General features: G+C 32.3%; 1 long non-coding RNA gene across 1 annotated transcript in view; it reads right to left on the minus strand.

The window, feature by feature from the left end:
- The window catches only part of LOC143047462 (uncharacterized), a 233588-nt gene extending 217614 nt beyond the window's left edge, over positions 1-15974 (minus strand). The window contains exon 1 of the long non-coding RNA XR_012969563.1: positions 14091-15974. This is a non-coding gene — a long non-coding RNA (uncharacterized LOC143047462). The remainder of the gene's footprint in view (positions 1-14090) is intronic.
- Positions 15975-27436: the final 11462 nt, after the last annotated feature.

Here is a 27436-nt window from a genome sequence, read left to right on the forward strand (position 1 = left end):
ATTATAAGACAAACAGTTTTCTGTGCTTTCAAAATCTTTCTCTTTGAACCTGTCAACCGGAAACTTATCAATTATTGCTCATATTAATCATTTGGAAAAAGAAAGGTCCTGGAATAGCTATATTTTAATGAACAGCATTGTCCTATATTAGTTATAAATAAAGTTGAATTCTTATACAAATGAAAAACGCCTTATTTTAGGTCCAGTATTTTAGTATTCGTATTGTCATCTTAGAAAGTCTTACTGGTTAAAATACTACAATAGGGAACAATTTGACAATGATTGAATTTAATAGTGTCAACCCTGTCATTATGACCTGTGTATATAGCAAAATCCGAAATACGCCGTTTGGTGGTGCGCCTGTCATATGCAGAACGTACAGATAATGTGAATATACTAAATATGTATCGGTATCAGATTCGACGAGGAACTTGTTAATTATTGGCAATATTAATTATGGGGAAAACAAAAGGGTCTGGAGTGGTGTAATTTTAAATCAACACCATTGTCCTATATTGGCTATATATAAAATTTAATTCTTTGATTTGTCGTTTTTACCCCATGACGGCTGACAAATTGGACCTCGTTATTTTAGTATTATAGATATCCAATCCTGCCTCTGTCTCCAGTCCACATCTTACTGTATACCTATTTGTCAATTAAAGTTCACATTTTCTACCTCAAATGGACAATTTAGAATTCTTGTCACAACAGTATCATCTGTAACCATATATTAGAAACAATTTACCTAATAAATATACTAGAAGTGTTCAAACAAAGCCATATTTGCAATAGTTGTATGTATGCAGATTCCAGTCTGAGATATAAACTCACTTAAATTGTTATAGAGATGACTGCTAACATCTGATTTTTGCACAACTTCCAAGCAGAGTTATTCTTTTCTATATCAAGAACTTAAAAATCATAAAATCATAGCATTTACAAGTTAAATTATCTGTTTAATGACTATTTCTTTTGCCCCTGGGGCCTCAAATTTCCTAAATTATTCTGCTTGATCTAGAAATTTGAAATATGTAGTACATATTTAGGATAGAGCCCACTATTGTCAGTTTTGTTGAGATATTTTTGTATTTCTAGCTTGTATTTTTTATGCCGTGGTGACAAAAAAACAGATTTAGGTGTAACGGCTTACTTTTGGGTCATCGACAGGACACAAACACCCCATAAATAATATTCAGGAAGGATCGATGAGTTTCAATTACCGCGAAGAGTAAATATAAGCACTTCTTAACCATTTAACTAACAAATATGCAAATATTATGAATTGATTTTGTATTCAGAACTATGCATACTGTTAAATGTGAATGTATGCTGAGTCATCATATCTAAGGCCCAGGATTCTATCAATCTTCATGAAATATTTATAAAACTTCATATTTGAGTTAATTTCTTTAAAATCTGTAAGATAAAGCAAATTAATGTGGTTTAATTCTGAATGTTCTCTTTTTTCATCCTATATAGGTTGCATTTCTGTAAATATTGACAATGCAATTTCCCATAGGAACTCCTTTTACGGCTAAAACTGTACCACTTTTACTATGAAGTTTTGAAAAAAAACTTATCCTTGAATTGAAAGTTCATGTGCACCACAATCTTTTTCAAATGTCAAAATATAGGGCTGTGCGGCATATTTTCAACGTTTATATGCCCTGAATTATTCAGAGTTTAAACTAAGTCTAATTTTCTTAACTACCCCTATCTCAAATGAAGGGTTAGCACGTATTTCAATGTAAATAATATGCACATGTATATTTAGTGGTAACATTCCTAAGGTATGTCTCTATGAGATGGAACACAGAGAGCATAACTGGGAACCAGTATGTAATCAAATTAATTTTCTATAAATATTCTAAATCTCCTAAAAAAGGCGTGGTTTGAGAAACAGCTGTATTTACAAAGTGCAACCTATAGCTCTTTGACATTAATATTTAGTTCAAGTTACATTTAAATTCAATATAATTTTTACAGGCTCTTGTTCAGAAAGTGACACAAATATTATACTACTAAGACGTCTTGTCCTACTAACGCTTCTGACTCTGAGTCAATAACTCTATTTGTGTCGCATGCTTAGCAAAATAGCAGCAAATATCAGTGTTTTAAGTATTTGTGCTCATGCGCAAAAGTTATTCACGGTGGCCACACTCATCTGTTTTTATCACTGCTTACTTGTCGTACTTTAAATATAATTAGTATACGAGCAATTATAGTTTTAAAACATATGTATGTTTAACTTGAAAACTTAGTCTATATTTCTTAAAAATTACAATAAATAATAGTATAGTTTTTTTTTAAATTAAGAAGATGTCTTTCTCGAAACACATTCGATTATTAAATTTGGAAGTTTTTTAAATATAGTTTTTTTTTTATAATGAACAAATAAGATATTTCTGAACCTTATTTCAAGAGTTTGTATGGTACAACGTTAGATTAAAAACAAAAGTTCCAATGTCTCTGTGTTGCATTTTTTTGTTTATCTTTCCAAGGTACAAAGACATTCGGTTATTGTCCTTATAAAAACGTTTTTTTATAAATATCTTAACGAAATGAATGCTTCAGAGCAAATGTAATTATGCAATTTCCGTTATGATTTATATTTCCAAGAGGTATAACTCGTACCTCAGAAATTACAAAGTGGAATATTTTGAAACTTTGAAGGAATATATATGAGATGTCGTTAGGTCGACCCGGTCACATTTTACATCATAATTATATAAAGGAAACCAATCTTTTTCTGAGTAGGTATCAGACAGAGTACATGTAGTATATACATGTACTAGTCAACAAAAGAAACGATACAAGGCAAAGTTTTTTCATTTATAATGAAATTGGATACACTGTACCAAGGTAAATAACAAAATATTTAGCCCCCCCCTTTCCTTCTTTAAAAAAAAGTTAAACGGGGTGTATCATTTTTATTCTGCACGGAATTATTTAATTATTATTATAGAATATTCATCAGGAAATTAGCTTTGATAAAGTTTTCAAAAGGATGTTTGTGATAGGAAGTAAATATTCGCAGATATTATTACTGTGCAGTTTAAACACATGTTAAGATTTAATTGATAAACAGGTTATTAAAATCTTTACAACTAATTTCCTAATGCATGTAGAACAAAACTTTGGTTAGCTTGCTTGCTTTGTTTGTATATTGTACAATCATTAGGATAACACCAAATTAAATTCAAATATGATATATAGAGGTTAAACTCTGCCTGTCATTCCTTTATAAATTGTTTAAAGATGTCAATCTTATTTACAAAGCTTGTATAAACAATTATACAATCAAAGCAAGCAAGTCAACCAAAGTTTTACTTTGCAAACATTAGGAAATCAGCTGTAAATCACCTTTGTCTGTTGATCCGATGCATTTAAAGTCAAATTGTCAACCTCAGCGTCGGGTATATACAATTTCGTAACACATCAATTAACAATAATTGATTGGCATTGTTTTTCAAAGTCGTTTACTATATTACTAATATAACTTATGGTATACGTTTTATAAAAATCTGGCACAAAGTATACAAATGATAGCGCTGATGATGAAATTTTCCAATTAATAATTCTAAATGGCATCATCCATGTGTTCGTATCTCTTTTATAAATAGATGATCAGAACTGATTTTTGAACTATATGGTCCAATGCATTGCAGATGTAAACCTATGTTATAAGTTTTATAAAAGTTTGGCAAGAATTGTAGACGTGCGGACGGAAGGATGGTATTTAAGAACCCCTGATATTTTTATGTCCATACAACGCATTACGCAGAAACATAAAGACAAAACTACACACAAATCGAAGCGACAAGTAAAGCATCCAACGTGTTTTAACATATCTCATAAAAGAACCGAAACAAAAGTTGATCAAAATAGAATAGGGGGGATCCTATTACATATACATGTAGTTATATAAATAGTGTGTATGTTTGTGTGGATGTCTGTGAAAATTGTGACATGTAGTATACAGAGAAACAATGATACACATGCCATACCTATTTATGTGTGGAAGGTAAATGGTCACATGATTTAATATTCGTAATCCAGGGGAGATAATTATTTAAATAAATAGAATTTAACGTTCATCTTGTAAAAATACACCAAGTAAAGAACGAATTATCATATGACTAATTAACCCTGGTTTCATTTTTATTATCATGATTATCGTATCATAATTTTATGTAACTTTATTAATCAGATAATTTTAAAAAGCCTTATATATATTCATTAAATGCAAAATAAAATCATATTAAACATGAACATGATAAACTAAAGATGAGGGTTCTTCATTTCTAGACACGATAGTTTTTAATCAATTTTAGTGTATGCTTTTTTTATGGTCCTTTATTTCCTACCCTTTATATTTTTACAGACAATTTTCCTTTTTTTTTTATTATTTTAGGCCATTTTCTACCAATTCATCCTATGTTTTTCTTCTCCTTCCAGTTACGAGTTACGGTAGTGGTAAACTGATATTCAATATATTAATTCATGATGGCCATTTTTTTTATTTGTGAGGGCTGCCCATGATACCGTTACATATGTGATTGGGGAATTGAAAACTGATTTCTTTTGGTTATCCTCCAACCGATAGTTCAACCCTTGTTAAAGAAGTCGTGCTGGTCAGAGACCACAATTGTCGTCCCTTGATTTTCGTTCACAAATATAGTCCCTAGTGTTGACAGTGGGTTACTTGCCATTAATTTTTATACCCCTTCCAAATTTATTTCTCCATGTTTAATGCCTAAAATTGCAAGTAGGGTCCAGAATTGTAAAGGAAAGTAGTGATTTGGTCCAGCTGAAAAAGGTTAAAATTAGCACTTCGGAAGCTGTCAAAAGATTTCAAGACGCCCTAATCATAAAATTGTCCATATTTTGAGTTAGAGCCGATGACGATTTCTATAATTTTGATATAATTTGTCCCAAAAGTAGTACAACACACTGTAAAAGTTTCTTTGAGAAAGCGCAGGTGGGATTTCTTTTATTTTCATTTATGTTCTAAAAGAAATGCACTACGAAATAATTGTGGTGTCGGACCTGCTTGTAGTTACGGGGGATTTATAATTACAAAGTCACGTGCGACTAAAATGTGAAGGTTAAAGCCGATACCTCATTTAGAGAAAGTATCCAGCTCACTTTACGTGAAGACAACAGTGTCCGTTGGTGGCCGGTTACATGGCTTAATTTCTGTCCCAATTCTACATACACTCATTGTTCACTAGCAGTACGAATGTCTCCCCTTCCATCGATCCGAGCGACCCCTATGAAAAAACAAACCTATTGTATTTATTGTTAATTTCTTCTCGTCCTGAAAAACCATGCAATATGTTCTCTTATGGCCGAGCATACAACGCACTCTCTAAGTTAAAATTTTCAAATGAAATTTAAGAAGATAGATTTTACAATTAATACAATTCATACTGGTTTTAAATGGGCTGGCCCTATAAGCTAAATATTTTACCACGAGCGACGTTGTACTGCTATTGTACAAACGAAAATAGCGGTAAACCATGAATCTACCTTAAGCTTAGTATGAACAACAGTTTGGATTAACTTGAATGAGACAGCAATTCAACAAAATATTTAAACAAAATTTACAGAGAGCAACAATCGGTCTAACGAAACGCATGCATTGTAAGGAATTTCAATGCTTGATAGTACTAAGCTCTTAATCTGTCTTGTTTTACAGAGAAAAATGCATTAATTTCACAAAATCTCAGTCTATAAATCTAACTTTGAAAAACACATTGCTCACGACGATGTTCCTGACATTGTGCCTGAATGTGGCAACTACTGACGGGCTTTCTGTCTTGGGACCGGCATATTGCAACTACTGACGGGCTTTCTGTCTTGGGACCGGTATATGGCAACTACTGACGGGCTTTCTGTCTTGGGACCGGTATATGGCAACTATTGACGAGCTTTCTGTCTTGGGACCGGCATATGACAAGTACTGATGGGCTTTCTGTCTTGGGACCGGCATATGGCAACAACTGACGAGCTTTCTGTCTTTGGACCGGCATATGGCAACTACTGACGAGGTTACTGTCTAGCGATCAGAAGATATCTAATAGGTTGCAATTTTTTAGGGCAGCCCATGATTCTGATATATAAGTGAATTCCTTTTGGTAATCTTCCAACCGATAGTCAAACCCTTGTTAAAGAAGTCGTGCTTGTGGTTACGGGGGATTTATAAATACAAACTCACGTGCGACCAACATGGGAACGTTAAAGCCGATACCTCATTCAGAGAAAGTAGCCAGCTCACTTTACGTGAAGACTTAGAGTATCCGTTGGTGGTCGGTTACATGGTTTAATTTCTGTCCCAATTCAATTCTTTATACCAAGGGAGCGTGACATAAAATAATAGTCTAAAAAATCGGTTGACTTTTGTCAGACGAATATTAACAACATCTACAGTTCAGATTGATATATAAAAAAAAGAAGATCTGATAGGATTGACAATGAGACAATTATCCACAGGAGACTAACATGACACAGATATTAACAACTATAGGACACCGTATATCCTTCAACAATGAGCAAAGCCCATACCGCATAGTCAGCTATAAAAGGCCCCGAAATGACAATGTAAAACAATTCAAACGAGAAAACTAACGGCCTTTTTTATATAAAAAAAAAATGAACGAAAAGCAAATATGTAACACATAAACAAACGACAACCACTGAATAACAGCCTCCTGACTTGGGACAGGCAAATACATACATAATGTGGCGGGGTTAAATATGTTAACGGGATCCCAACCCTCCCCTAACCTGGGACAGTGGTATAACAGTACAATATAAGAACGTACAATGAAAATCCGCTGAAAAAGGCTTAACTCATGAGATGGACAAAAAACAAAAGGAGTTCATAAACTTGTGCTAAAAAAAGAAGCTAAAAGAAGCCACCGGCTTCCGATGAACAAATATTTCAACTGCAGCGATTATCATAGTTTGATAAAAGACAAATTGAAAGAATTGGTATTGCTTAATTGTTGGTATTCATAAAAAAAGAATGGCCAACATAGGTACACGTATCTTGTCTTAGGGAAGAATAAATCTTACTTTGTAAAGGATCACACTGATTCGAACAAAAAAATCTCTGAAACTGACATTATCAAGATGCTTGATTTCTTGATTGACAACATGTTTGTTACGTTTGAAGGACGTGCCAAGCCATTTCAAAGAATTGTGAAGGAGCCTACTACTATGAACTAAGATTATTTTGATGGGCTTGGAGCGTTTTTTTTTAATTATGAATATTAAAGTACCGAAATATCAAAATTTAAAAAAATTAAAGAAATGACAAGGATAACCAACACTCAAATCAAAAAGGGGTCTATATAAAGATTAATTATATATAACAGTGTATAATACAAAAATAAAATGTTCGTAAAATAAATATTCGATCTACATATAAGATCAAGGCGATTGGATATGTTTACTAATGAGAAAATCATCTTCATAGAGAAATTCAAAATGCTAGCGTACAGTATTCAAATTTTAAAAATTAGTTATAAATCTATCATGCTTACACCGACTAGACATCTTAAGACGTCAGAAAAATATTCATATTTGCTTATTTTGGACCAGTACACCAATTGAAACCTCATACAGACAATATTGGTATTAAATGTTTACATTAAACTGAGTTTAAAAAAATAAACACAGTGTCTTTTGTTTAATCTGACCATTATCAAAGAATGTTATCTTAAACTTGCGCATGCATACTGTACTGTGTAGTTACAGAAGAAGGTGTCTTTCCTTATAGTTTACAGTTATGACTTTTTTTGCTTGTATGTGTATGTCAAATGTTTAGATAAGTAAACATGTTTTTAATGGACGATCATATTACATCTTCTTTTTACACTTTAAAAATTAACAAATAACCAGTCGGTTGAAAACAATTGAAAGCCAACAAACTTAATTAGTAGTTAACTAGAACGAAATTCATAACAGTGTGGTCGACAGTAAAACGTTTATTAGTAATTGTACTGAAAAGTTTACCTTTAACTTGTTTGTCGTGGGCGATGATTTTATGCTCACTCAGTCTATCGGAGGCCTTCAAGTGGGGATTTAAATAATCATTTGTTACACATTTTGATACATAAAATGAAACTTTCTTTTCACATATCATTTAAGGAATTTATTTTAAATAATTGTTATACCATCACTTACAACAGTTTCACTTTTAAGAATATTAATGTCCAGAGCTGATATCAATAAATAATAATAAAAAAAAAAAGTTTATTCATGGTAAAAAAAAACAAAAAAAACTTTTAAGTTAATAGGGACCCGCGTTATTTCAGAAAATATCTTATTGATTAAGAGAACAAAAACTTCTACGTTGTGATCATTTAAGAGTGGCCTTCTATTTATTCAATGCTAACCATGTGGGCTTTGTTTTTTTTTTATATACCATAAATCGATTCGTTCATTCAGATATTTGTCAGTTTGCCTTGGCTCTTCAAGTCCAACACACAACTTCTCACGAAATTGGTATTTTTCTTACAAAAATTACATCCATGTGATGTATTCTTTTCATGGAGAATGAATGTTGCACCTTATTTTATTTGTTATCGTTTTTTTTGTGTGTGTATCATTGACGTATAAGACAACCTGAATCTTCTTTATTCAAATTTAAAACATACGAGATGGCAATTATGACACAAAATAACTAAATTAAACTTACAGCAGAAGAAAGATAATGAACATCGCTTTTATAGTCTTCTAAATATCGAAGACGCGTGGTCTTTTTAAAAATGATGTAAATTTATAAAGGAAACAACAAACAAAATAGTTCGAATATTTATATTGGAAAACGTAACGGTGTGTAAATCATAACAATTATTTTATTTCAATGAAAATCAAACTGTTGAATTTTTTCCGCTGCGAGCAAATTTTTAATTTTGGTCGCATTTTGAAAATCAATAAATCTTAGCTGTGAGAACAGAGCTAGGGAGATACCCACTAGAGTTGCATATAAAAACTCAAAGTATACTTAATTCTGAAATTAATCCATTATTATACGAATCCTTTTTACTTTCTAAAAGTTTAGATAATTCAGGTTGCTATACCTGGTTTACATATGTTAAAAATATTTTGAAAGAGGTAAATATGGACGCATCCATCCTTAAGGGGAAAAAAAAAGAAAAAAATACTCAAAGTTGTTAAAAAAACCTTAAAACATCAATTCTTAAATTTCTACACAAATATATTTTAACAAAAATTTGAAAAAATAGATAAAAAAAGTAAATTGTATTTATATAAAAGTTTAAAGCAAAATTTAGAAATGGAAAACTACTTAAACTGTAAATCTTTTGAAAAGAGAAGGAACATAACAAAAATGAGAATTAGCGATCATAATTTAATGATAGAAAAAGGAAGACATTTAAAAATACCTAGAGAAAAAAGACTATGCACATCCTGTAATACAATGGAGGATGAAGCCCATTTTATTTTATACTGCAAAAAAATTGCTAAACTAAGAGATAACTTTATAGGAAATGTAATTAAACATATGCCAGATTTTATGTCCTGGCAAGAAAATGAAAAAAATAAATATCTTCTTTGTCCATCAACCTCAAAAGAAGTAGAAAGCTTAGGGTCCTATTTTAAACAGGCATTAGAACTGAGGACAGGGGACTCTTGATTTATTTATAAAATATATTTATATATCATATAGATAGATTGTTTTGCTTTTTTGCTTTTTTTGTTTTCATGGTTTTGTTTGTTAAATGTATTTTGTGTATGTTTATATTATTTGTCACAAACTTATTGTTCAGAGTTTATATGACAATAAATATTTGAATTGAATTTGAATTGTATTCTTGTTGGAAGCTGCACTGTGTAGTTTATACCCGTTTTTTTCAATGCCACACAAATCCAACACAGACAAAAAAAATGGTAGGTTCAAGAAATAATTGATGCAAACTATACTTTATTGTAGTTTTAACATGGGTAGGCATTATATTCGTGATTATTTTTGCCCGAGCGATATCGAAAAACTATTATAAAAAGTGTCCTAGTTCAGTGAAAATGTACGTCATACTTATTTCCTAAACAAATAAATAAACAAACATTAATTAACATACAACACTACCAAAGGCCAGAGACTCCTTACTTGTATGATTTTGTAAAAAGAAATGCATCTTTTTAAAACAGTCGAAAACAAAATTGTCTGTCCAATGGAAAAGTCGAAGCCCCAAAAAGATGAACAGTGCATTATAGAAACATAGAAGCTGGTTGCAAAAGTTGACGACAAGATCTATTTTATAACTTGAGTATGGCCTAATACTATTAACCTGCAATAAATATATTTATAGCAATTCCCTTGATACGAAAGATCTACATGTTGCCTTGGGCTTTTTTTTTCTTTCTTTTTTATGCTCTTTGGTTGGGTTTTTGTCTCAATGACAATTCAATTTTCATTCTTATCATAGATATAACTGCATGTTAAAATAAGAATATGAAGTGTGATAGGCAATCAGACACATTCTTTCCAGGGACTAACAGGCGTTTTCAAGTTATAGGTCCCCGTATGGCCTTCGACCATTAGCAAAATACACACTTTATAGAATGAAAGCTCCAAGAGGTCTTGGGATGAAAAAAAAACAAACATAATAGATGAGCGAGAAAAAAAATAGGGATACCGCATGGAAATTGGAAAATGGTCCGCAACATTAATTTAGTCAACTCACTTAGTTGAAATTAAAGACCTTGCGAATTTAGACTTTTGCAATGGATGTGATGTATGTTTAAAAAAAATCATGGTTTGTTTGGACATTTTTATAAATCAAGTCATGTTTTTAAATTATTTGCAAGTAAGTTTTAAGTCATGAACAAATAATCACTCATAGAAAGACGTCAAATCCATCAACAAAAGAAAAAAAATAATAGACGACCGACAACGCACAGAATATCATGTATGTGTTCCGGACCATATGAGTATTTGGACCATACGCATATATCATGACCATAAGGGTATACTAATATGGTCCAACCATACACGTATGGTCCAAATACTCATAAGGTCCGGAACATATTTTATTTGCGATCACAAATGCACGAAGACGTCCATTTCTATGTAAATTGGGTCGATTTTTTTATATAGATAAGATGAATGCGTTTCTGTTGCCAAGTGTTTTTCACAAGTATAGTAGCAGTATAGCAGAACAGTTTAAGTTTCCTATATACACCAAATGATACATTTTGCCAATACAATAACGTTAATGCATGCAAATTTCACAAGGTTTAATCCAAATAGCTTTCTTACTATCCAATAACTTTCAAGTACGAAAAAGACAGGGCAGAAGTATATTTTGTCTTTATGTTTCGTATTTGCACAACTTTTGAAAGTGGATTATGCATTCGTTCTAAAATCAAATTAGACCAGATAAAGTTAAAAGATTACATAACTCGACAATCGCAATTGTTAAATCCGAAAAAGATAATCAATCAATACATGCATTCAGTAAGTCATTCTTTTTTCTGAAAGAACATGGCTTTGCGATATCTTATTATTAAAATTGATTGTCGAAACATAACAAAAACACAAGTAAAGGACGTTTAATTAATCAATATAAATCAAAACACAAATTCCTGATTAGTATTTCGAATTATTTTATATAGGCGTTGAGAACCTTTGGTGACCCCACGGTTTAAATGTTTATATTAAGGACGTCGTGAGCAATGGGCGTTATAGACAAACGTTCACCTTATCTGTCCCAGTCAATGGGATATTAAAGTGCGCCAATCAATGTCCATAGCCACACTGTTATGAATTCGATACTACATTAAAACGAATATTAAACTTTACTTTGAACGGGCAAACGGACGGGCAGTCACACCAGAAAACACTAAGCCCGAGGGGTAGTGAGGGCTAAAATAACACGAATATAATGCCTACTCGATTCTGAATAGGACACTTAAGGTAATTTGATGTCCGATAAGTATAGCGTTTGTGTAGGCTCTCTCATGAACCTCCCTTTTTTGTCTGTAAAGAAGCAAACGAATTTCTCAAAACTTCTGCACGTTGGCAGTTATTTGCTGTAAATACTCGTTAATCTGACATGATATATTGACTTGGTTTGTTGAGTCACTTGTGGTAATCGAGTATCCTTTTTTGAGAAAATATAAGTATTATTAGTCATGTATATTTGTAAAAGAAGGTATGCTATGACTAGATAAAAAATGTAGCCTCGCAACAGGTTCTCTATAGACCTCTCAATAATTGGTGATAGGAATCTTCAACCTGTCCAGAACCTGACGTGATTCCATTGCATTTTTAATTTCCCTATTCCTGTCGCACAATGTTGTATACATTTTTATTTATACATCTCGCATGTATTTACCCCTCAACATGTCTCTTTTCTCCAGGGAGGGAGATCTAGAATGACAGGCGACCATATCAATATATAGATAAGCGAAGCGGGATACGATCGCAGATGTCTAACCCTGAAATGGACGGGCCAATATGGACACAATATTCACTCTTGATACAGTTCTGAAATTGAATTGTAATTAAATTTTTGACACATAATAGGTTTCTGACACAGAATCACTGTAGTCAAAGAACTTCAAATTAGTTATATACGATTTCATACAACATTTTCTAATAGGCAATCATACCACATGTTCCTATTGACAATCATACCACCTCTTCTCTTTGAAACTCATAGTACGTCGTCCTATTGACAATCATGACCAAATCTCCTTATTGATAACCATGACCGAATTTCCTTATTGACAATCATGGCCGAATCTCCTTATTGAAAATCATGACAAAATTTCCTTATTGACAATCATGTCCGACCTCCTTATTGACAATCATGTCCAAATCTCCTTTTTGATAATCATGACCGAATTTCCTTATTAACAAAAATGTCCGAATCTCCTTATTGAATGATAATCATACAACGTATTTAATGCGTTATGATTATTTTTCTTATTTTTACATTGTCTAACTAATTTATATACGATATACCATCATCTTCCTTATCTTCCTTATTGACAATGATATCCGCATCTCCTAATGGACAATCGGGACCGCATAATGGAACTTGATGCGACTGTTATACAAGTGAGAGGTTTAGCTAGCTATAAAACCAGGTTCAATTAACCATTTTCTACATTTGAAAATACCTGTACCAAGTCAGGAATATGACAGTTCTTGTCTATTTTTGTTATTTGATTTTGCCATGTGATTATGGACTTTCCAAATTGATTTTCCTCTGAGTTCAGTATTTTTGTGATTTCATTTTTTACTCATTATTGACAATCATGTCCAAATGTCCTTAATGATAATCATTCCGAATTTTCTTATTGACGATCGGGACCGAATCTCCTTATTGAAAATCGGGACCGACTCTCTTTATTGACCATCATATCAAAATCTCCTTTTTGACACTAAGGACCGAATTTCCATATTGACAATCAGGACCTAATCTCCTTATTGACAATCTTGCGTAAATCTCCTTATAGATAACCATGACGGAATCTCTTTATTGAAAATCATGACCGAATTTCCTAATAAATATTCATGACCGACCTCCTTATTGACAATCATGTCCAAATCTCCTTATTGATAATAATCCCGAATCTCCTTATTGACAATCATGACCGATTAACAATCTTCTTATTGACAATTCTATCAAAATCTCCTTTTATACAACAAGGACCGAATTTCCCTATGGACAATCATCACATAATCTCCTTAGTGACAATCATGTCCAAATCTCAATATTTGATAACCATGACCGAATCTCTTTATTGAAAACCATGGCCGAATTTACTTATTAACAATCATGACTAACCTCCTTATTGACCATCATGTCAAAATCTCCTTATTGACAATCATGTCCAAATGTCCTTATTGATAATCATTCCGAATCTTCTTATTGACAATCAGGACCGAATTTTTATATTGACAATCAGGACCTAATCTCCTTATTGACAATCTTGCGTAAATCTCCTTATAGATAACCATGACCGAATCTCTTTATTGAAAATCATGACCGAATCTCTTTATTGAAAATCATGACCGAATTTCCTAATAAACATTCATGACCGACCTCCTAATTGACAATCATGTTCAAATCTCCTTATTGATAATAATCCTGAATCTCCTTATTGACAATCATGACCGACTCTTCTTATTGACAATTCTATCCAAATCTCCTTTTAGACAATCAGGACCGAATTTCCCTATGGACAATCAAGACATAATCTCCTTAGTGACAATCATGTCCAAATCTCCTTATTGACAATCATGTCTTAATCTCCTTATTGATAATCATCCCAAATCTCCTTATTGACACTCATGGCCGACCTCCTTATTGACAATCATGTCCAAATCTCCTTATTGACAATCATGTTCAAATGTCCTTATTGATAATCATCCCGAATCTGCTTATTGACAATCGGGGCCCAATCTCCTTATTGACAATCATGACATAATCTCCTTATTGACAAAAATGTCCACATCTCCTTATTGATAACCATGACCGAATTTTCTTATTGACAATTATGTCCGAATCTCTTTATTGTAAATCATGACAGAATTTCGTAGTTGACAATCATGACCGACCTCATTATTCACAATCATGTCCAAATTTCCTTATTAATAATCATGACCAAATTTCCTTATCCCTGTGTTATCAACAATCATGTCCGAATCTCCTTATTGATAATCATTCAACTTATTTAATGCGTATTGATTTTTTTTCTTATTTTCACACTGTCTAACATATTCATATACGTAAAACCAACATTTTCTTTATCTTCCTTATTGAGAATCGGGATCGAATCTTCTTATTGCCAATCCGGACCGAATTTCCCTATTGACAAACATGACCGAATTTCCTTATTGACAATCATGTCCAAATCTCCTTATTGATAATCATCCCGAATCTCCTTATTGACAGTCGGGACCGAATCTCCTTATTGACAAGCATGTCTAAATCTCCTTATTGACCATTATGTCTAAATGTCATTATTGATTATCATTCCGAATCTCCTAATTGACAGTCGGGACCGAATCTCCTTATTGACAATCGGGACCGAATCTCCTTGTTGACAATCATGTCCAAATCTCCTTATTGACAATTATGTCTAAATGTCATTATTGATTATCATTCCGAATCTCCTTATTGACGGTCGAGACCGAATCTCCTTATTGACAATCATGAACAAATCTCCTTATTGACAATCATGTCCAAATCTCCTTATTGATAATCATCCCGAATCTACTTATTGACTATCATGTCCGGATCTCCTTATTGACTATCATGTCCGGATCTCTTTATTGACTATCATGTCCGGATCTCCTTATTGATAATCATGACAAAAGCTCCGTATTGATAATCATGACCGAATATCCTTATTGATAATCATATAACGTATTTGAAGCAAATTGATTATTCTAATTATTGTGACATTGCCTAACTGCCTCATGTACGTAATAGCAACATCTTCTTTACTTAAATTGAAAGTTGTTATGTTAATTTTGTCATTATGTTGTTGTCTCGTTTACGTGTAACGCATTTCCTTGCTGATTTATACTGAACTTTTTAACAGACATCTTCAAATTAAACTGTCTTTGATATTAAGTCGGGATGTTCTCTGATATCTCCTTTTATTTATACGGATCTGTCATAATATACTTTTTTCGATGAGTTGCTGTCTCGAAAACGTATGACAGACATTTCTATTATTCATATGGAATTGTCCTTAAATCTATTTTGCAGATGAATTGCTGCCTCATAATTGTAATTTGTGGTATATCTATACCAACGAAATCCACCAAAACTTGTACCCCACGAATAATAATGAATCCTTAGCAGTTTAAATTTTCTGTATAATCTCGATAACATCTCGTTGAGTCTCGGGTCCAATACAGCTCACCTCAAATCTATAACAGGGCCAATACAGAAATTGTCAGTTAATAACGCTATAAAATAATTCAGATCTTAATTAGATCACAAAAAAAAACTATATAATTCAATTGAAATAATATTTGTAATCGAGATCAAGAAAATGTTGAATAAGTTTGAAAAAGTCAACCTTCATTTCTTATCATTTAACATCATACAGAAAGGCTTCATTGGATGTATTTGAAACTAACAATTCATTGGTAGACGTGTCATAATGCAGAGCCCATGGGACACACAGTCCATCTTCACTTGATAGGAGTTGTCTGTAGTGTTGTCCATCAACAGAGATAACAACCACATTGCTAGTATAAAATCCCACTACATACACGTTACCATCATCGTCCACAGAGACACCACGTAGAGAGCGCACAACACTTTTATCACAGAACGTCCACAGTATGTGACCATGGTAATCACAGCAGGTTACGCTGCCATTGGAATTTGTGTAGAACAATTTGTCACCGAATGTTGTAACGTACGAAAAACCTGAAAGTTTGGTATTGTTAACATTGGTAATTGTTTCGTCATTCAGACTGATCATCTGTATTCCTTTCTCTCTGGCACAATAAATCAAATGATCTTCTTTGTATACTACTCCACCAGTGTATGAATCAACTTTTATTAATTTCGACGTTGATTTCTTCTTAATATCGATAATATTAATCTGATTTGAATTGCCGGAAGTTACAGCAATAGAATCATCACCAATAAATACCACATCAAACGTTGGATCAATGTTCTTTATCTCAAAATCTTTTGATCCGTCAGACTTTAGTACTGTTAATTTATTGTCTGTATAAGAGGAGAATACCATCCGATCACCAGGAAGCAATAAACAACCAGAAACATCTGACAACTTTGTATTGATACGTTTCTGTAATATCAGAGTCAGGTTGTCGATATCTCTGGTTGGAATAGTGACCATAATCTGGGCTTGTTTGTCCTTCCGTTTGTGAATCGAAAAATCACATGGATCAGAACAAACATATATTTCCCCAAACTTCTGCACGCTATCTGTGATTTGTTGCAAAGACTTGTTTATCTGACATGAAATATTGACTTGATTTGTGGAGTCACTTGTGGCAATCGATTTGATAAATTTTTCTTCGCCTATAATATCTTTTTCGATATCTTTCATTGTTAAAAATGTTTGAAGTTCTGACGCATGATGTTTAATACTGGCAAAATTTTCTTGTACTTCAGCGATCTCTTTTTCCTTCTTATTTAGAGAAGTTAACAATTTTTCTATTTTGCTTTTTTCTCTTTGTTCAACTGTCATTAGTTCTTTAATCAAGTCATCCTGAAGTTTATCAAGGTGATGATTAACGTTTATCCTGGTTTGTTTTATTGCTGCTTCAATTTCTCTTTTCTTGTTTTCTATAGATTTTAGATTTTCATTCCTGTTTGTGCATAGTCGTGTAATATTCTCGATGACTTCCTGCAGGGTTTGTTCGATTTCATTAAATGCGTTTGAAGTTTTTACGTTATTTATGAGTTCATTTATGTCAGTTAAACCTTTACAATCGTTGTGAGATTTCACACATTTCTTACAGCAAGGACAATCGTGTTTTGCACAAAACAGCTCGTATTTCTCATTATGAAGTTTGCAGGTCTGAGAGATTTGCAGGACTTCGGTGGGTAAGTTTTTGTATTTGGCGATAGAAACGATTTCATGGTTTTTTGATGCCTTGGAAACTGCGTGATGTTTCTTACAATCTCCACATAGTGCTTCGTCACATTCGGAACACCATACTACTGAAGGTTTAGTAATCTGAAGGTTTTCACAAATACCACAAATACCCCAATTGGTGGCCATAATCCTAAAATAGATTGCATGTACTTACATGAATACTCTAATATATGCTGAAATGTCTCGCATACTTTATAGGTTATAATTTAATTTTATCTTTAAGGCCTTTAATATTAGTATAAAGTTCAAGTTTCATTTAAATTCAATATCATTATTTTTACAGGCTAATGTTCAGGAAATGACATATATAACATGTCCTCCGCGTTGAACGGTACAAGGTACAAGGACAATTACAAAAAAACTTTTTTTTTCGGTTATTGTCCTTGTAAAAACTTTTCTATAATAATCTCAAATAGTTGAATGATTCAAAGCAAATGTAGTGCAATTTTCCGTTATATTTTTTTCCCATGGGACATAACTTGTATCACAAGCCCAGTAGTCAACACTTTTTGTGCCGACATGAATTGTCATTGATATGGTTATATTTATAAATTTACTGTTTACAAATTTTTGAATTTTTTGAAAAACTAAGGCTTTTCTACCTCGGGCATAGATTACCTTAGCTGTATTTGGCAAAACTTTCAGGAATTTTGGTCCTCAATGCTCTTCAACTTCGTACTTTATTTGGCCTTTTAAACTTTTTTGGATTCGAGCGTCACTGATGAGTCTTTTGTAGACGAAACGCGCGTCTGGTGTATACACTAAATTTAGTCCTGGTATTTATGATGAGTTTATTTGTACCTCAGAAACTACAAAGCAGAATATTTCGAAACTTTGCAGGAATATATATAAGATGTTGTTGGGTCAAACTAGTCACATTTTACATGAAAATAACATAAAAAATCAATCTTTTTCTTAGTAGGTATCAAACAGAGTAGTATATACTAGTCAACAAAAGAAACAATCCAAGGAATTGTATTCCATATAAAGTGAAATTGGATACAATGTTCCTAGGTTAATAAAAAAATATATAGCCCCCCTTTTCTCCTTTTTTTCAAAAGTTAAGCGGGGTATATCATTTGTATTCTTCACGGAAGAATTATGGTATCATATTTGTTCCTTAAGGAATATTCAACAGGATATTATCTGTGATAAAGTTTTTTTTAAAAAGACGTTTCTTATTGAAGAAAATATAAGCGGACATCATTACTATGCAGTTTAACACAATGATTCAATTGGTACACAGGTAATTAGAATCTTTAAATAACTTGTTTGCTTTGATTCGATACTGGCATTTAAAGTATAATTTGTCAACCTCAGCGTCGAGTATATACATTACGTAACACGTCTATTAAAAAATATTGATTGGCATTGCTTTTCACACTCGTATTAGATTTTAATAATACAACCTATTGTATAAGTTTTATGAAATTCTGTCACAAATTGTACATATGATTGCGCTGACAATGCGATGTTCCAATTAATTTAATGATTCTAAATGGCTTATATACATTCTATCTCTTTTATAAATACATGATCAGAACTGCTTATCGAACTATATAGTCGAATACATTGTTGATGTAAACCTATGTTATAAGTTTTATAAAAAAAAAAAAATGGCAAGAACTGTAGATATTAGCAAGAGCGTGCTATTAAACAAGACCGGACGGAGGGACGTGTGGACGGAAGGACGGTATTTAAGGACGCCCAATATTTCTATGTCCCCATCAACGCATTACACGGAAACAATAAAGACAAAACTCCACAAAAATCGAAGCACACAATAAAAACATAGTTGAAATAGGCATAATTATTAAGGCATTCAGCGTGTTCTAACATATCTCCTAAACAACTGAAACGAAAGTTGATCAAAATAAAATAAAAAAGTATAAAAAAAAAACCTACTACACAGTTAAAGTATGTGTGTTTGTGTGTCTGTGTATAAAACAGAGATAAAACGATCAAATTACATACCTAATTTAGTCTTATAAATAAAACATTTCTGTGGAAAAGGAAGGTAAATGGTCACATGATTTAATGTTTGTAAGCCAGGGGAGATAATTCTATAGATATATGGAATAATGTTGTAAATATTTATCAAGTCAAAAATGAATTATCTGTATTACATAGCTGATTAACCTGGTTTCTGTTTATTATCGTATGTCCCCTTTTTCATCAATCCATCCTATGATTTATTCCTTTTCGTATAATCATTTATAAAAAAAATATATCAATGTTCGTTAATGAGATTACATTTTACTCACTATGTACATGTATAAGTATTAGAGTGTGTGCTAATTCGGGAAACAAAACTCACGAAAGGTTGACCTTGGAAGAAATTTTGGTTTTTATGTACATGTGCATACTGATTTTTTTCTCGCTTTGCTATCTATTGGTGAAGGTATATCTTATTAATACAATACCATTCTACTATATCAGCAAACTTTGGCCTGCACTGTGGGTGTTGATTAAATTTTAAAAAGGAAAGAACATATTATCACACAGGCTTATTGACAAAAGTCATCTAGATATAACTGTGTATCTTAAACATGGTTAAACATTGGATTTACGCTAACGCTGTTTTATAAAATTGTAGTATTGATATTTTACTAAAAGTACGAAGAATTCGTTGGGTCGTATCATTAGGTTAGACATTTGATATATCGTTTGTAACTTCTGTTTCGTTTTGGTTTTGTTTATAAGCAATCAGACTATTTATTCTGATGAGGCGGACCTAATACAAAAGTATAAAAAATAATGGAAAGAAGCAAAACTCATTCGCTAACTTCACGTTCCGCTAAATAATGTTATACTTTCCAAAAAAGACACCTCAACATTTGTTGACTATGTTGACTGCATATATCCCATTTAGATCAAAATAAAAGATAAAATATATACACTTAAGTCTGCTTCATATATTGACTTTCATCTGGAATCAAACAATAAGAGTCGGTCAAAAATAAAATTTAACCACAAAAAAAGACAATATCGGTTTCAAAGTTATACATTTTTATGTTGATGTAGAACCATCCATGGAGCCCCTGGATATGGAAGTTTATAAATCCTAGTTGATACGATTTTCCAGCAACTTCATTTCCTATCATGATTACCTTGATGAATGGATATTACTTTCAATGTTGTACTGTACTTAAACAAGGATTTTAAATGGTGAAGTTAAAGGCATCTTTCGAAAAATGTGCAGACGACTGCATGGGATTGTTGATTGTTATGTAATATCTGCTTCACATACGTCGACCAACATAGTCCAATTATCGTTTTCTTTTATTCGAATGTGGGATCACATAATTAGACTTATCACCGAGTGTGTGTTTACATGAACAACACGATGTATAGATCATGACATGCTTACCCCTCAGGACTTAGAATATTTGTTCCCGGATGCCTGTTGTTCTGTCATAAAATTTCATTTTCATGTAATTGTTTTTGTTAATACTGTTGTTTGACGTTTGGTCGTAAGTTGACATGGTGGCGTCAGTTTGTCATCAATTATTTTTGATATTTCTTTGGTATCTTCCGTCTTATTTTTTGAAAAAATTACTGCGTTCAATTGACAATTCATCATTAACAGTGTGGATTTACATGATAGTTAATACATGCACAACAGGAAACTCTTACATTATCGACACACCATTCCTCGCTCCTTTTGGGGTTCATATGATTTCCTTTGTTTACATTGATATGCCTCTACATATGTGATTGACCAGACTGAACACCAGCAAACTACCTTTGACGAACTGGATCTACAATGTTTCAAATTTTATCAATAAAAGTAACAAAAGTTTCAAAAGTCAAGACCAAACTACCGATAATGATAAATATCGTAGAAATTGAAATAAAAATTAAAGATTGATTTGTGGTTGGAAACATTTATTTTAATTAAGCAGTTAAAAAAACAGGGGTGATATCGATCCTACTTAAGAAATGCCTTGCTGCGTAGATATTTGCAAGTATAAATGTGACAGGATAAAGAATATCGTAACCTATCTGTTTTCTTTAGGTTATGTTTTCTTAAGGATTTGAAATTATTAAAATTTAAAAATAAAATAAAGTATAATGCAAAAAAGTAAGTCATATTTTACCATTTGATGCAAGTTACATAATAATTATATATACTCGTGGCAGCTACATATATAGTTTTTTGTATCAAAATGCCCTTAGAATGTATTCTAGAAAAAAAATACACTGTTATACACTGTTATACGCACGAAATTTATAAAGTATTATTTACATTTTATATCACTTTTCCATATATTATATCAATATCTTGAGAGTAATTGTGCGCTTTTTGCAACTTCGTGAGTTTTTTGTATGCTGTTATTATTCACGGTAGAGTCCATTGTGATTAACTTCCTCGTAATGAAAAGAAGATCCCAATACTAACAACCATAATCATCAAATTTGGAAAAAACATGGATCCATCTCCTTTAACTTCTGAAAAAAACAGTATAAACTACAGATAATAATTAATATAGAAATAAAAGGAGAAAATCAATGTGTTTGTAATTTCAAGCATCAATTATATTCTATGTCAAGCTTACTTTATTTCACCAAAGTTTAAATATCATAAATCCATAGATATAAATTCAGGTAAAACAAATAAATTTTGAAAGGAAACTTTTTACGTCTACAGAAAAGGCGTTTAAGGCTGTTCATGCATATCATTCATGCCAATCAACACTTATTTAATATGTCAAATCGGAAAAAGAACCATCGGTAAATTTAAAGTCTGGTATCTTATTCCAATATGGTGGTGGTAAATTAAGACAAATATATTCAGAATTGGGTCGTCAATGCTCTTCAACATCTTTTGTTTTGTTGCCTTGTTTGCCCTTTCGATTCAAGAGCCGCTAGTTGGTCTGTTGTGGACAAAACGCGAGTCTGGCACATACTTTTATTAATTATAGTACCCTTGCCGAATTGATAAGATACATCGTGTTGGTCAACCAATTCGTGTTGGTGACCATGACCATAATAAAGCGTCGACTTCAGTTATTCTTTTTCATTTGTTTTTCAGGACAGTTTCATGTACAGAGCATATCTCTTATAATAAAGCCTGCATTCTATAAATATACAGGTGCGTTCCTAATAACTTTAAATATATAAACGCTATAAAAGTGAATGATACTCTACATAATAAAAAAGGCCAAGTAGTGTGGTGATATATATAGGCAAGAGAAATATAACGCTTTTCAATAGTCATAAATCGAATTAAACTTAAAACAAATGCGAGTCACAAAACCAAAACAGAGGGAAACCCATACTGTAAAAATAAAATTTTCGTGGAGGATTGAATTTCATTTATTTCGTGAAAAGAATATATCCACGAAATTAAAAACCCCACGAAAATTTAGCCGCCATATAAAACCACTTACATTTAAGGAAACCACTTTAACTTTGTAGAATTTGTTTTAGTTTAATTCGATTTATTACTACAACACTACAAGTATTGTACACGACTATAACATTTCGTTGCGATGACATATGCAAATTTATTTCTAATAATCAAGTATTTCCTCGTGGAAAAAAAAACTCTTTTGCTTGGTAAATGATCATGATGACTGTCAACTGTTTTAAAACATCGTATGTATATCCTTGAATATAGAAGTATCAATAATTCTATTCGTTTGTTATTTTGTTTACAGTCTTTTTCATACTAATATATCAGCGCTTGATGCTTTGAGTCAGACGTCCTTTGATATGTATTTTCATGTAAAAAATGTGTATGATTGGAATGAGTATATCGAATACGAAGTTAAAGAGCATTACAAACAAAATAAATCTGATTTAAAAATGTCTACGGCAATCTATTACTAGAGGTGAATAAACGTTAGTGTTTCGTTGTTTAATATATTTCAAAATTTTATAAATAGCACATCTGAAGAATAGCAAAATATCCATGATAATTCAGGTCAAAGTGTAAACAAAATTAAACACGATTAAAAACCAAACAATAATAAAAAAGAAAAACGCATAGAACAAACACACCACCGAACTACTGGCTCCTGACTCGGGATAATAAGTTTGTTTCTAAGTATTGCCCGTATCATAAACCATTACTACTGACTCCTGACTCGGGATAATTAGTTTGTTTCTAAGTATTGCCCGTATCATAAACCATTACTACTGGCTCCTGACTGGGGATAATTAGTTTGTTTCTAAGTATTGCCCGTATCATAAACCATTACTACTGGCTCCTGACTGGGGATAATTAGTTTGTTTCTAAGTATTGCCCGTATCATAAACCATTACTACTGGCTCCTGACTGGGGATAATTAGTTTGTTTCTAAGTATTGCCCGTATCATAAACCATTACTACTGGCTCCTGACTGGGGATAATTAGTTTGTTTCTAAGTATTGCCCGTATCATAAACCATTACTACTGGCTCCTGACTGGGGATAATTAGTTTGTTTCTAAGTATTGCCCGTATCATAAACCATTACTACTGGCTCCTGACTGGGGATAATTAGTTTGTTTCTAAGTATTGCCCGTATCATAAACCATTACTACTGGCTCCTGACTGGGGATAATTAGTTTGTTTCTAAGTATTGCCCGTATCATAAACACACCATCGAACTACTGGCTCCTGACTGGGGATAATTAGTTTGTTTCTAAGTATTGCCCGTATCATAAACACACCACCGAACTACTGGCTCCTGACTGGGGATAATTAGTTTGTTTCTAAGTATTGCCCGTATCATAAACACACCACCGAACTACTGGCTCCTGACTGGGGATAATTAGTTTGTTTCTAAGTATTGCCCGTATCATAAACCATTACTACTGGCTCCTGACTGGGGATAATTAGTTTGTTTCTAAGTATTGCCCGTATCATCAACCATTTTGATTTAGCAATAAGTAGTAAATGCAGTTAATTTTATGGGTAATGCAAACATTGGTAATGACTGTACAAGTTAAGAGGGTTGATATTGATATGAATCACGGTTTCAAAGTTTTTAGCAATCCAAAGTCTGAATTCTTTCATTGAACGCGAAAAAAAATATGTATCTAGGTAACCGTACATGAATTATATTGAATTTTCGGTTTGAGATTAGTTTTATTAAATTTATTACATGCTAATCTTTTTTTTGAAAAATCTTCAAAATAAAACTGCAGCGACTTTTTTTTTGGATTTTAAAAATCCACGAGTTTAACCTTAATTTTTCTTTCAGTTATCAACATGTTTACGACAAAAGTCAACCTTTATAACAATTTGTTTATTCTTCTGTTCTCGTTATCAAACAAATCGGTTATCTCTTTTGTTAAGTATACGTTGTCGTCTACTCGAGTTTCACTGTGTCTCCTTTAATAAAGTCAAGGGTAAAAGATAATACCTCGCATGCTTAATATATGTAACAAATCATTTATGATCACTGAACCTGTTACGGGCTATTAAAAGATAAGATAAAATAATCATTTCAACAACACCTTGTATTTAAACATGCGACTCATTCAAATATCACATGAAATATAACAAGGTGTCTCATTTTAATTGCAAAAAGATATAGATTTCTATTTTACGTTTTGTGGATTTCTTCGTTGTTTATAACCACGGCGTTGTAATTTTTTCATGACACCCGTTATATAGCAGTTTTCGTAGGCTGGTGTCGTCTATTTTTGTTATAATATGAATAAATTGTGTCATTGTGTGTCGTACATGAGTCTGTTATAGCATACGATACGACATGGGTTGGTTCATTGTTGAAGGCTATGTGATCATCTGTAATTGTTTTTATCTAAATTGCAAACGGAAATTGAAGGAGACTCTGGAATTGGTTTAACATAACATGGTGTATGAGAATCAAACGCTATTCGCTTCACATCCTCACATGTGAAAGGTAAGTAAGGACGGAGAGTTTGCACTCAGGAAACCTGAAGACATTTTCTGACGGCATCTATCCACTGTTGTCCGTCCTGTGAAAAATCTTGATAATTTTGTGAATACAAATCACAAAATTTTGTTGCAAACGCCATTGCATAGTCGTCTTCTGTTTCGCTGCATTTAAACTTTCTCTCTAAACAGTCTCGATACCAAGAGCAGTCTGCTCCTGAAGGACTGTAACATCGCGAGGGTAAGGTTAAATTAGACTCTGTATATTCCTGGCCATTTTCACATTTGCAATCATCATATACTGGTCCGGACTCCACGTCATGAAGTTCTAACATGCATTGATAATAACAATATGTTCTAGTGCTATCTCTGCAATGATATTTTCCTCCCGACTTTTCTTGCATATATACATTTGTAATACATGTTCCCCACTGATACTCTTTATAATACGAAGAATCTAGAAAACATTCAGTTACTCCACTCGGACCAGTATCGCGATCACAATTCCCGTCTACAACACGTACACATGACAGGAAAAGTATATAATAGAAATATGCTTGCGAAAACATGTTAAACAACGTTACTCGATGATCATTGACAGCCGAGCCAGTCTACACATAACATAAATATTCAGAATTCAAACTTAAATTTATCTTGTTGAAAAATCCGAAAAGATAACCCATGACAAATCATGAATATGATAACGCTTTATCAAAAGAAAACTAAAGTAAACACATAATTGTTTTTGTATTACAAATTTACGCGTCTTACATTAAAACATACATTCAAAGATGACGTAGCATTGTTATTGCATGTACGATTTTTTGTATATTTCTAGCTAAACGTTTATCACCGAATGCGTTCGATATTAGTTCATTTTAAATATTCCGAAGACAAATTATTTGAATGACTTGTAACGTCCTCGCTTGTTTTTAACGAAAGTAATGGTTGGCTTATTATTCTTCATACATGCACCCAACTTCTCATTTTTATAGTATACTATTTTAATTCTGGATGTAACCCGTCTTCTGAATGGCTTACGTTGTTTTGTTGATCAACTAATAGACATAATTTATTCATTGAGTCATCAACGTTTTTTCATGATTTACTTCGGATAAAAATGGAATTAGGAATTAAACTATATGGAATGACTTTGATATTTTTCTGCATATTCGAAATATGCGGGTTGATCTGTGTGCACCACATTTTTTATGTTATTTCTCCATAGACAGAAACCATATTCATGTTTCGTCATATCCGACATCATGAAATGCATATTATCAACGGTACATGTTTGCAATGGTTTTGATCAGCTAAACAGTTAAAGTTGTAACTAAAGAACCCAAAGAACCTGTGTCGGTACCCTTTATCTTCATTCCCTAAACAAGGTCAATTTGTTTTAGTAAAAGTCATTCTTAAAGGTGAATAACACTATCATGACAATTTTAGTCATGTTAGAATATTTGAAGATATCATCCTGCCTAATATTTACCTTTTTGAAAATTCTATTTAACTACAACAAAAAAATCGACATAACATGAATACAAAATTTAAAAAAGTAATATTTTGTAATTCCGGCTTTGTTGGCGTGGTCACCGTACACATTTTAGAAATTTTATACCATAATGATGATTGTGGCTAAGTTTGGTTTTATTTGGCTTGTTGTTTAAAAAGTGAACATGTTTTGTAAAATATTAAAGTTAAAAGAGGAAATGGTAAACTTTGTCTTAAAAGGTCAATGACTCCGGATCCAATACGGAGTCGTCTGATGATTTCTGCCATGTGAAATTTGTGTGTATATCTTATCTGTCTGATTATTTGTCCTTATAAATTTTATCATTATGGTTTTTAATATAATAGGCACATCTGACAAAAATAATCGATAAAGTCAACATCCGCGGAAAATAAATTTTTCAAGAAGTCATCTGATAGTTTTGACATTAACG

The sequence above is a fragment of the Mytilus galloprovincialis genome, chromosome 10 (genome assembly GCF_965363235.1).
Source record: "Mytilus galloprovincialis chromosome 10, xbMytGall1.hap1.1, whole genome shotgun sequence".
Taxonomy (NCBI): Eukaryota; Metazoa; Mollusca; class Bivalvia; order Mytilida; family Mytilidae; genus Mytilus; species Mytilus galloprovincialis.